The 13,022-nt window shown below is 44.9% G+C and overlaps 1 protein-coding gene across 1 annotated transcript in view; it reads left to right on the plus strand.

Moving 5' to 3' along the window:
* ASIC2 (acid sensing ion channel subunit 2) overlaps positions 1 to 13,022 on the plus strand; it is a gene marked incomplete at its 5' end in the record, with an annotated part of 1,025,374 nt that overhangs the window by 302,283 nt on the left and 710,069 nt on the right. The gene's annotated exons all lie outside the window — the stretch shown is intronic.

Below are 13,022 nucleotides of genomic sequence, written 5' to 3' on the forward strand. Positions count from 1 at the left end.
AATCTCTTTCCATGAAAACATCTATCTTTCCCCTGTTCTATTATAGGCCATTGTAGCAGCATCTCCTTCTCTGAAAGAAAAGATCCCAAGACTTGGCCACTAACTCACGTCCTTTGAACTTAGACAAACCACTTTGCTTCTCTGGGGCTGAGTTCCCCTGTCTGTCTCATGGGTTAGTGACACCTGTTCAAGTGACCTCATGGAGCTGTTGCGAGAATCAAAGGAGCTCAGAAGACGTCTTTGAGGAGAAGGGAGTTGGGTAACTCTACAGTAGTATGATGTCCAGACCCGTGGCTCCCAAACTTGGCTGCAAACTTGGGATCTTCAAAAATTATGGATACCTGGCACCCACCCCCAGACAGACATTCTGATATAATTGGTACAGGGTATTACCTGGGCATTGGGATTTTTAAAAGCTCCCTAAGTGATTCTAATGTGCAGCAGAGTTTGGGAGACATCAGGAAAGACTGTCCTCCGCAGTGAGAGCCTTCTCTAAATTCCCTGAAATGCCAAGAGATGCCCCTGCCAGAAACATCCTAAGACTCTGTTTGGCCCACTGCCAAGAACCTCCCCAACGCTTTGCCCCATAATCTGCCTCCTAATGGACCATGAATGAACTTAAAAGATATCTCACAACCCAGACTGTACAAGTGATTTTTACCCCAAATGCATAGATTTAGTCCACCTGCAAGAATTAAGGTTAATGTCTGTGCTGGGAGAAAATACATCTCAAGTCCTTTCTTACTCAGGGCCACCCTCCACCAGCCCCTCCGCCCCCAGGAATGTAAGGTCAGCAGAAGGAGCTCAGTTCCTAAGTGGATGTGAGAGCAGTCCTTGCTTTATTGAGAAGAATTCTGAGAGCTAGTTCAGGTTCAGCAGGAACATGTGCTGTGATCTATTAGTGATGTCTGTATGTGTGCAGGAAGGGGAGGGATGATACACATGTCAAGTCCAGCACTAAATGAAGTCAATGACCAACCCCCTGCTATGGTGTGGCAGCTGCTGCTTCTTCCTCAAGGTGAACTTGTCATACTTCAACTTTGGGGCTGGGTTCCCTGCTATATTCCATAAACTTCTGAGGGATGTCAGTCCTCAGTATGTGGGTTTTCCATACTCATGTCAACTCATGAGATCTGTGTGCACAAAGGGTACATAAACGTACTTACACGGAAGAGGGAAGGAGAGAAGCCGCCCGCTCATCCCTTTTTATATTCAAGCCCTCTTACCCTTTCCTCCCTTAGTTGAAGGCCGCTTCTGGCAAAGCCTCAGCCACTGACAGGGTGGGTTTTAGGTCATGCTCTCCCAGGTGTGTGCATGAGATGCCTGGAAAGGATGCTTATCCTCACGGGGGAAACCACACTACTGGGGCCTTCCCCAGTCCAGGCACGTACCCCATCAGCCACCGTCTCCCGGTGTCCTTTCCGCCCCCGTTCATTCAGCTCTAAACACATAGAGGGGTCTATCCCTGGGGTCCAGGCATAGAGGAAGGGTGGGACACCAGCTTTGGAGATCAAGGCCCCCAGTGGCCTGCAGGTATTCAGGACTAAACTGAGAGGTAGATCAATCTAAGTAGAGCCAACACAGGAAGGAGGGTGCAAGCGAGGCCGTGACTTGGATCCAGAGGTCACTCTGAGAGGTTCTCAGTTCCAAGTGTGATTAGAAGGGAAGAAACTCAGGACCTTGGCTTCTATGAGCCAGCCACTGGATCCTGGGGTGGCGGGGGACTTAGTTCCTCACCCCCGGGACAGGAGAGAAGAGGGTTGCTGAGGTGTCAGGCAAGACAAGACTGGCGCAGAAAAAAATGAATGAATGAACGAATATTTTGAAAAATTTAAATATGAAAAAGTCTGATTCAGAATCTGAGCAGGGCTGGATCTCTGGATGGGACATCAGAGGGCAGGGCAACAGGGGAAGAGGGAATGTGGGCAAGGGGAGGTGGTCCTAACACTGGCTGAGCCCATATCATGGGCAGCAATCATTGTGTGAGACTCCCCCTCCGCATGTATCTCTGTAGCGCCCCCCCTCCAAGGGAGACAACATGATAGATGGGGTCAGGTAGTATCTTCCATATTTTACAGATGAGGAAACAGAGGCTCAGAGAGGTTAGTGATATGCTCGTCACCACACAGATAGTGAAAGCTGAGGAAGGAATGGGCATCCCACTCATGCAGTTCTCACCCCGCTCCCACCACTCATGGTTCCCTGAGGGTCCTCTCTACATGCCTTGGCGCTAGCTGCTTTTCCCCCAGGATCCCCCTCTCTCCACCATCCCTGGAAAGCCCTGTTGATGTTTACAAAAGCCCCCTCAGAGTCATGTCCTCTAGGAAGACTATCCTACCTTTTTCATTCATTCATTCATTCATTTATTCATCTTTTTAGCATCCTTTTATTTAATGCCTGTCGTGTACCATGTGCACCACTAGACACAGAGACATAGCAGGAAGCAAATTAGACGTGGACCCAGCCCCCATGGAACCAAGAGTGTAATGAGAAGGCATATTAAACCAATAGCCAGGCACATAGTGATATAATGACCACTGTAGAGAGCGTATAAAAAGGGCACTTAATTGGATTGTATCCAGGTTGACTTCTTTGAGGAAGTGGCATTCAAGTTTTGAGCTGAAGGATGAGGCATGCTGATGACAGTGGCACTGACTGACATTATTGAGTACCTCCTCCATTCCAGGCACTTTTCAAGTGCTTTGTGTGCATTAGCTCATTTCATCTTCACAACAAGCCTATGAGGTGGCACTATTATTAGACCCATTTTACAGAGGAGGAAACTGAGGCACTGAGAGGTGAACTAACTTGCCCCAAATCACTCAGCTAATAAGTATTAGCTTATTAGCTAATTAGTCAGTATTTATTTGTATACAACCACCTGATTCCAGACCCCTTGCCCTTAGAGGGAGAAAAGGAAGAAAGAACATTGTGAAGGTTCTGGAAAAATCATAATAAGCAAAGAGGAGAGGGTAGAGATGCTGAGCCCCTGGGCCCTGGAAGGGCTTTAGATTTTGTTCTAAGTGTAACAGCCATCCATCCATTGAAGGGATGTGAGGGAGTGACATGGTTAGATTTGCAGGTTAAAAAGTATAAGGTTGTGGGACTTGCCTGGTGGCTCAGTGGTTAAGAATCCGCCTGCCAATGCAGGGGACACGGGTTCGAGCCCTGGTCTGGGAAGATCCCACATGCTGCAGAGCAACTAAGCCCGTGCTCCACAACTACTGAGCCTGCACTCTAGAGCCCGAGCTCACTGCAACTAGAGAGAGCCTGTGTGCAGCAACAAAGACCCAACACAGCCAAAAGTAAATAAATAAAATAAATAAATTAAAACAAAAAAAAGTATAAGCTTGAGCAGTTAGTGTTGTTGGAACCATCACTTTGTGATGAAGATGTGTTTTGTTTTGATTGATTTAGAAGACTGTAATTTTTTAAAAGTGTAAGGCTGCTTTAGTGAACAGCTGTGTGTAAGGAGGGTGTGGGAGCACGGCTTCAGGGTGGGGTGGGGAGGCTGCTTAGAAATCAGCTTTAGTAGTTTAGGAAAAACGGAGGGACAATGAGAGAGGGAGGAAGAAGGGAAAGAGGGAGAGAGGGAAATAGAGGCTGAATCGCTCCCTCTGGTCGATCCTGCACCTTCTCCAGGTATTTTATGTTGTAACTGATGGATTAAGTCCTTGTCCTTCCTGGGCAGGGAACTCCAGGAGGGTGGCAATTTTGAGCTGTTCGCCCACCTCTGCGTCAGCAGCAGCTGGCATGGGGCCTGCCCCCAAACAGCCAATATTTGTTGACTGCCTGAATGAATTCTGAATAAAGGACTTGGGGACAATAAGCCATTCCCTTTGGCTCAACAGAATCCACCTCTAAATCCTGCCACCTGCTCAGTACCCAGAACCTTCCTCAGAAAGCACACCAAACTGGGGTCTGCTCCTTACCTAGACAATAGGGAAAAGTAGCCCTCAAGCTGGGCACATGGCATCCTGTAGGGAAAAGGACGGGCTGATGGAGCATCGCCTCATTTTCCTGGAAGGTAGTGGGGATGCCGTCTGTGGCTGTCTTGGCTGGCAGCGGTTCCCTTCTGCCTCTGGGCTCATGGCAAAGTAGATGTGCGGGCAGGGCGGCCAGCTTTGTCTTTCAGGTGAAGAGGGAGGACTGCCTTGTCAGTAAATCAAATCGGTTCTCAGATTCAGGATGCGACATTTATCAGGGTGGTGGCAGCATGCAGACATGAGCCTGGCTTCTTGCGCGTTCTGCAGATGCCGTCACTGTTGTTACAGCACACGACTTCTTGAGCAGAACTGCGGTCAGAAAGCTTCCAACTAGAACCGACTCAGATGCCAAATCTCTGACAGCCAGAGAGCCGGTGGGGCTTGTGTTGGCAAAGGAGAGAGAGGCTCCTTTGGCATGAGACCCCATCCAGGATGCAGGGAAATCAGAAAGCCAGCCTTCAATGCAGAGGTACCTTAAGATGGCAGAGGAGAGCATAACCGTTCAGGAGGCCCGTCCTTGACGCCAGATTTGGGAATCGAGAGATCTGCATTGCTGAAGAAGTCATCACAATATCTTTGAAGCAGCAGCCTCTTAGATGTCACAATAAAATTCTCTGGGCAAAAATTCCTCCAATTTTCAGGAATCTCTTGATGGTATAAAGCAGGAGTTGGCAAACTATGGCCCACTGGCCAAGTCAGCTTGCTGCCTATTTCTTCTATGGCCTATGAGCTAAGAATGTCTTATACATTTTTAAATTGTTGAAAGCAAATCAAAAGGAGAGGAATGTTTTGTAGCATGCAAAAATTCTATCAAATTCAAATTTTGGTATCCATAAATAAAGTTTTGTTGGAACGCAGCTGCACCCATTTGCTTAGGTATTGTAAGCAAAGCAGCAGATTTGGGTAGCAGCAACAGATTCCAAATGGCCTGCAGATTCTAAAACATTTACTGTCTGGTCCTTTACAGAAAAAGTTTGCTGATCCCTGATTTGCATGCTCAATTCTTGTGTCTGTGAATATGAGTACTTCTCTGTGTTTCAGTGGGGCTGGGGTGCCCCTGGGAGTGGTACCTGGGGGAGTGAGAATGGAGGTGAGGGCTGTGTGTCTACAGAAGGAGTGCGGGTCTAGGAAGGAGCAGGTTGAGATGAAGAATGATGTCTGTATGGTGGTTCTCTTGACTGCTAAGTGTGTGCAAGTATGTGTATCTGTGTGTGTGTGTGTGTATGTGTGTATATATGCGCAAGACGGAGCAGGGAATCAGAGCAAAATCAAATTTTTGCAAAGTGTGTTCCAGGTAATACTAGCTCCAGGACATGGTAGGTGTGACTTTATAGAAATGGGTTTGGTGGTCAGGTAAGCATGGGAAGCACCCGGGAAACAAAGCAAGGCAGGTTTCTTCCCCACAGGCCTTGTGAGGACCGTTCTTTTTTTTTTTTTTTTTTTAATTTTATTTTTTTATTTTATTTTATTTTTTTGGCTGTGTTGTGTCTTCGTTTCTGTGCGAGGGCTTTCTCCAGTTGCGGCGAGCGGGGGCCACTCTTAATCGCGGTGCGCGGGCCTCTCACTATTGCGGCCTCTCTTGTTGCGGAGCACAGGCTCCAGACACGCAGGCTCAGTAGTTGTGGCTCACGGGCCCAGTTGCTCCGCGGCATGTGGGATCTTCCCAGACCAGGGCTCGAACCCGTGTCCCCTGCATTGGCAGGCAGATTCTCAACCACTGCGCCACCAGGAAACCCCCGTGAGGACTTTTATAAGCTTACGTTCATCATGATTTTCTGAAAGGGGAATGTCAGAAAAAGCATTTTACAACCTATTTGATTGTAGAGAATATTTAATAGTCCATGATCCAGTGATACCAAGTGGCCCCCAAGTGCTGTATCTACCATAGGTCATCTGCTGGTGGGACTTTTACTTACCGTGAAAGAACTGGAAGGCTATCGCAAGAGGAATTCCAGTCATCTGGCCCATTGGTCAGTGGGCAACATTGATACTCATTGTGTTCTAAGACCCATCTCAGTCCCTGTGACCTCAAGGAGAGGTTTCACTGTCGGGGCATTTGGAAATTGGGGCTAGTGTCAGGAGTGACAGATGGGAACCTTTGCTGAGAAAATCAGACTATCCCATTACTATTCAAAGGGTGACCCATGAATCTATGGGCCAAACTCCCTTCTCTGAGAAGCAGGCTTTCACCTGGGACGTGTACCAGGATTCTGAGTACCTGATCAATCAGAGGGCATGGCAGAACTGACCCACCATCTGCAGAGGTTTCCTGGGGCAAAGTCAGTATCACAAATCAGAAACATAGACCCACTGGAATACCAATCTGAAGGAGTTAAGCAAAAAGGAATAATAATAATTAAAAAAAGATGGCCCTTGAGAGAACTCAGAAGCGTCAGACCAGGGCAACAGGGATCAGGAAAAAAAAATGTTGAGGGAATCAACTCAGGATTGGGTCCCAGGATCCAGAGCTTAATCTGACGGGCTAAGGACCTGAGGTTGGTAAAAAGAGAAGGCAAAGGCAGATGCAAAATTGTATCTAAAAAGGAGTATGGAGGGCCAAAGTGAATGTTGTCAGGTCTCAGGGATTAATACAGAGCTGAAAGCAAAAGCCCCCCAATCCAGGAGACTGATAGAGGAGGAACAGATCAGAGGATGAGGAGTAAAGCTGAGAAGGGACTCACAGATTCAATAGTGTTGCCATGATGCCCAGAGCATCAGGTGCCTCTTTGGGGCACCTGCTGCCATAATGGCCTGATTTAAAGTTGCAGAGTTCTTGTGGCCCTAGACTGATGGGCAGCCTTTTAAAGCATGGCCTCCTCCATCCTCTACACCAGCAAAGCCCTGGTCACGAACGAAGGCTCTTGCTTGTGGAGTCTTAACCTTGATCTCTGTACATTCTCCTTCTCTGGGCTCCCCTTCTGGCACTCGCTCACTCATTCCTTTGTGGATGCATTGCATACTTAACCGTGTGCAGAGCAGCGTGCCAAGTGGGTGGTGGTACCCAGGCGGTGGGTCCCTACCACATATAAAAGAAATTCACTCCAGTCCCAGACCAGAGACTCACTTTGTAGGAGGGGGTTGGGCTGCAGGAGCAGGGTTTTGAATATCTGTCTCGTCTCAGCAACACAGTTACCTTCCCCCAAGGGTTTCCCTGTGTGTTTACAATGGTGCAATTAAATGTCTGGATAAATAACAGTTATTAAATGGGTAAATATATTCCTAATGCTAAGCAGAGCCCGAGCCTCCTGACACGTTTGCTGGACTCATTTGTTTATTTAGGTCTTAGGGGAAACTGGGACATGAGGATAGTAACAGGCAACTTCTGACACATCTTTCTGGCTGTTTAAATAGGGAAAGGTCTGGGGCTGACTTCGAGGGGAGAGGACAGGGAGGGAGGCTTCTGTGAGTATTTTTAGATCTCGCCTCCCAAAAATCACTCACACGCAAATACTGGGATCTCTTTCAATGCTTCTCTTTGGGCTATTAAAGCTGTGGAAATCACACAATTGAGCTACCTTTCCACCTCACACTGGTAATCTTCAAATAAAAGGCTCCTGGGCTGTAGTTTAATCTGAATAGATGGTTTGCCAAATTAAAAAAATGCCAGTTATGATAATTAGGAGAACGTACTTGTGGAGTTTCCAAGCCTTTATCTTTCTTACTGCTGGTGGATTGGAGGACACATTTATCTTGCTAGGGCTTGCTTGTCTGAATGGAAAGCAGGCGAGGTAAATATGGATTTTGTGGGTGAGATGAATTTTCTGTCAGAGAAAACAGATTTCTGTTCTTGTGATAAATTTGAAGCCGAAGCCTTTAAATAAACAAACTAAAAATGTGTCAGCCTTGGCCAGGACTTTCATATCCTTATTTCAATTATTTCATCTTCTAGGGGTAAAATTAGGTGTCTGCTTCAAGCATAGTGAACTGCCACGCCCTGGGGTACATGCTCGTCGTTCTCTGGCCATGTGTTATACTGCAACTGCATCCCCGTTTGGGAAAATCTAAGATGTGGGAATCCATATTCATATAGACCTGCCCACCCTCCCTCCTTCCACCACACACGTACACAGAGGGAAACAGCCTGGCTTTACTTATGCATGGAAAGCTGGAATTGCGTTTATGTCTAATTTTTAGTTACACAGGTTTCCTCTCTTTACCCTAATGTTTTTAGGGTTAGGGTTAGGGTTAGTTAGGGTTAGGGTTAGGGTTAAAAATAGAGATCAGAGATGTGGAGTGCTTAGAAATTCCTACGTGCATTACCAACCAGAGTTTCTCTGTTAGCCAATCTGAAGGATTCTAGACCTTCAGGATAACTTCCTTTTCCTTCAGCATGTCCTCATCACTGAGAACAAAGGACCAACTTATGTAGATGCACGAAAGAGAGAGAGGTTTACCAGTTATCCAAAGGTGGTGCTTACACTGAAGATTTCTTTTACTTTGGTCAAGATGGTCAAGATTTACTTTGACCTTGACCTTAAAAACAAGGTCAAGGAAGAAGCATGAGGCTGTCGGTGTGCCTCCAGTTCTTTGCTGGAGTTTCTTCAAGGGGCTGAGGATTCATTATGGAGTTGCCTGCCCTTCACTCTCAACCCTCACAGAAGAGCCCAGGACAAGAAGGGAAACTGCCAGAAGCATTGAGCATGGACGCTGAAGGGTCAACAGCTGCATGTCCCTGACCCCTAGGCCAACAGCAGACAAGTGCTAGGTTTTCATTTAACTGTTTTCTTTGTTTCTCCTTCTGTTTCTAGAGGATCTCCTGACTGAAGGAGTTATTATTTCAAATCAGGAAAAGAGCAAAGATTGGGAAACCATTCAGGGAAAACTGGGGAACTGATACTTTATGTATTCCTGTAATTGAAATGGGCTCGGGACACTTTTCAGAGAAAATGCCTCACGTTGCTTAGAGATGGACCCTTGGTTCACCTTCTCCATGGGCCGGGCGGCTGGCAATTTAGAAAGCCTATCTCTCCAGTGTTCTCAAACTTCATATTTACTTTGTTTTTAAAGGCTAGAGATCTGATTTGCTCAGGAAATCAAAATGCATACCTGCCCTCCAGACCTTTTCCAAAGAACTATCAATTGTCTAATTTTTGCCAAAGCTAGCCTGAAAAAAATGCTATTTTGAAGAACCATTTGAATAATATGTGGTTCCTACATCCCTCCAGATCAGCTCTATCCAACAGAACTTTCCGTGATGTTGGAAATGCTCGATGTCTGTGCTGTCCAAAACACGTGAGGCTATTGAGCACTTGCAGATGAGAAGCTAAATGTTGATTTTATTTGCTTTTAGTTAATTTAAACTTAAATAGCCATATGTAGCTTGTAGCTATCATATTGGACAATGCAGTTCTGGATAATATCAGTGGAAGAGCTGCTGTTTATTGAGTGCATAGTGTGTCATCTCCAATGTATCATATCCTTTAATCCTCATGTCAATTTTATATATATTTATATATATAAATTATATATATATATAATATTTTTACTGAAGATTAAAGCTTAAAGATGTTGTGTACTTTCCAGGGTCCCTCACATAATCAGTGGTAGACCTGGGGTTTGAATCCATGTCTAGTTGACCCCAAACCTGCCCATGTGTCTCACCCCATGTTTTAGTTGAACTTGATGCAAAAGCAAGACAAAACACAAAGATGCTCTTTGACCATACTTCACTGCCTACACTGATTTTACTGGGTTTCACTTTATGTAATTTGTACTATGCAGACAATAGTCTCTTTTCATTGAACAAATATAAAATTGTATTATAACATTTAATATTTTGGCAAGCCATACACGGCCTCTTCGAAATTTTAGTTTACTCACCTCTCCCCTCAATCCGAGTTAACAATTCGCTTTATCTGAGCTGTCCTTGAACATTTGCTCTTGACTTGCATTGGAGAAAGTGTCTTACAAAAAGGGATTACACATCTTGTGGAGAGGTTGGAAAGGGTGTAGTTTGTTATACTATACCACATCCCACATCCCCGTCATGAATACTCATGGGATAAACTGCTTTCAGACCTAAACACCAAGAGGACTGCTGTTAACTGGGAGATGGCATGCATTTTCCAATGCTAATAATGCAACTGACTCTATTACCCTTTATGCTTAGGCCACCAGGAACCTCAGAGCCAAGTTTTTCATTTCCTTTCAAAAAACTATGTAGGAAGCTGTGATTTGTGTGCCTGTTTTAACTTTCTCCTTTGACTCAATCTTCCCCCAAGCCTGTATTTCATCTTTTCATTACATCGGTATATCTGCATGATCAGCTTCAAATCCTTTGTGCAGTGTGTGGGTCTAGAAAGTTCAGAATTGTGACCCCATGAAAAGCTCAGTCTCATCTTTGGTGAGGATGGGATCACCCAAAACACCCTAAATCCAATGTGTTTTATTTATAGGACAGTGACCATTTCTCCTTCACAGGGAAGATATAGGAAGAGGGAACGTCAAGAAAGAGTAACCATTTGGTGCCAGAACAGATGCTGTACAGATACCATCTCTGGCTTGAAAGAGTGGAAAAATGGAATTAAGCAGACAGAGAGTATAAATGATGGTGTGCAACCTGGCTCTCAGAATTTCAGATGATGAGGGCACCAATTCTGTTGCTCTCCATCATAACCAGTCCCTGCGATGTTTTTAATAAACTCCAGCTAGAAGTTTCCTGATTCATTATCTGCATCCAGTGGTGGCATCAGAACTGGGGAATCATTTAAGGAGTAACAGACGCAGAACAAGTCAGAATCCCCAGATCTATCTGGGAAGACAGGAAGGTAGCCATTCGGCTTAGGCGGGTGGGAACTGCTTTCAACCCAAAGAGGCAGAGTGTATGTTAAAAAAAAATACAGTGGAAGCACTTTAATTATCTCACCCGTGGATATGTTGGTGGGAGAATTAATAATTGAAGGGCAGAAATGTGTGAGAGGGTGGGATGACTGGTATGGTCGTCATATAGATGGGTAAAACCATGAGGCAAACAGGGACTTCAACGTGTGACAAGGAATTGAATTGAACTGAACCACATTTAGTGCTTTTTAAATCAGTGCCCAGTCCATATAAGAATGTTGACTTAGGTAGCCTGGCCCAGTTCAAGCACAGAAGAAAGCATCTCAGGAGAAATAAACCCAGCTCCCAGTTCTCTTCTTCTGAACTATCAGATCATCAAGAGGCAGCCCATGAAATAAGGGGAAAGTGATAATCTAAAGCCATGCTACTCAGAGTGTGGTCCTCAACTAGCAGCTTCAGCATCACCTCGAGCTTGTTAGAAGTGCACCCTCTCTAGCCCTACCCCAGACCTGCTGAACCAGGATCGACATTTTAACCACATCCCCAGGTTATTCCTTTGCCTGTTAAATTTTGAGAAGCACTGTTCTCAAGCAGCTGACTCAGGACTATGAAGTTTGTGACGGTATCTTAGGGCATCCCAGGCACCCATCTATGCATTTATTTGTGAAACATTTACCAAGCATCTTCAAGGAACAGGGAATGTTCTGAGTACTGTGGGGATGCAAAGAGACACATGACTTTGTCTCAGTCTTGAAGTTTAAAGTCTGAGTGAGAAGTAGGAGGAAAAAAACACATATACACATGGAAACAAGTGGAAAAAATAAATGTCATAAAAAGTGACAAAACAGGGGGTTGGAAGGAAGGATGGATTGTGTTGGATCAGGAAGTCAAGCAGAGTATTTAGGAGCTGGAGCTGCAGAGAGCAGAGCTGGTGGTGCCAGAAGAGAGGCAAGTGGTCCAATTTAGTCCCAGTACCTCCCCCTGAAATGTTGCACATCTTCTCACTTGATGGCTACCTCTCCCTCCAACCAGGTGATGGATTCTTATTTTTCTTCTCTTTTTTTCCCACGAGAAAATCTGTCACTGACTCCTTCCTTCATCAGATCTTAAATGAATGATATCAGCTTCAAGTGTAGTCCTTTGGGCCAGATTTTGATAGACATCAAAGCTTTCTGATGAAGTAGAATTCTAAGCCACGGTTAGTGTATTGCAAATGTCCTTTTCTCAAAGGGTTTTTCATCTCACCACTTAGGCCATCACTCATTCTTTCTGTGTAGGAAGTTGACGGAAGAGATCCTTTTCTTTGAGAGACAGTACAGCATGGTAGTTAAAGGGCAGCTTCTGGAGTCAGACCAAGTTAGCTGTATAACCTTGAGAAAGTTTCTTAACTGCTCTGTGCTTCCCTTCCCCATCCATACGGTGAGAATAATAATGCATATCCCAAGAAGGTGTTTGCAAAATAAAAAAATGCTATATGGAAAGCACTTGGAACAGTTCTTGGCATGAGATAAATATGAGGTTCAATAATGTCCACTATTGTTATTATCCTCCCCCCAAAGTTTCCTAAAATTTCATGAGAGCAAGAGTCACCTGGAACGTGTGTGTTTTTTTAATTAATTTCTATTGGAGTATGGTTGCTTTACGATGTTGTGTTAGCCTCCACTGCACAACAAAATGAATCAGCCATACACATACAGATATCCCTTCCCTTTTGGACTTCCGTCCCATTTAGGTTACCACAGTGCATTAGGTAGAGTTCCCTGTGCTATACAGTATGTTCCCATCAGTTGTCTATTTTATACATAGTATCAATAATGTATATGTGTCAATCCCAGTCTCCCAGTTCCTCCCACCCCACCCCTTTCCCCCTTGGTATCCATGCATTTGTTCTCTATGTCTGTGTCTCTATTTCTGCTTTGTGAATAGGATCATCTATACCATTTTTCTAGATTCCACATATATGCGTTATTATACGATATTTGCTTTTCTCTTTCTGACTTACTTCACTCTGTGTGACACTCTCTAGGTCCATCCACATCTCTACAAATGACCCAGTTTCATTCCTTTTTATGGCTGAGTAATATTCCACTGTATGTACCACATCTTCTTTATCCATTCCTCTGTTGATGGATATTTAGGTTGCTTCCACGTCCTGGCTATTGTGAATAATGCTTGACATGTGTTTTAAGGACATCATTTCCAGGATTGTCTCCCCAGAATTCTGACACTGTGGATGTGAGTGGTCCCTGGAATTTA

Source organism: Balaenoptera borealis (genome assembly GCF_965194805.1).
Source record: "Balaenoptera borealis genome assembly, chromosome: 20".
NCBI lineage: Eukaryota > Metazoa > Chordata > Mammalia > Artiodactyla > Balaenopteridae > Balaenoptera > Balaenoptera borealis.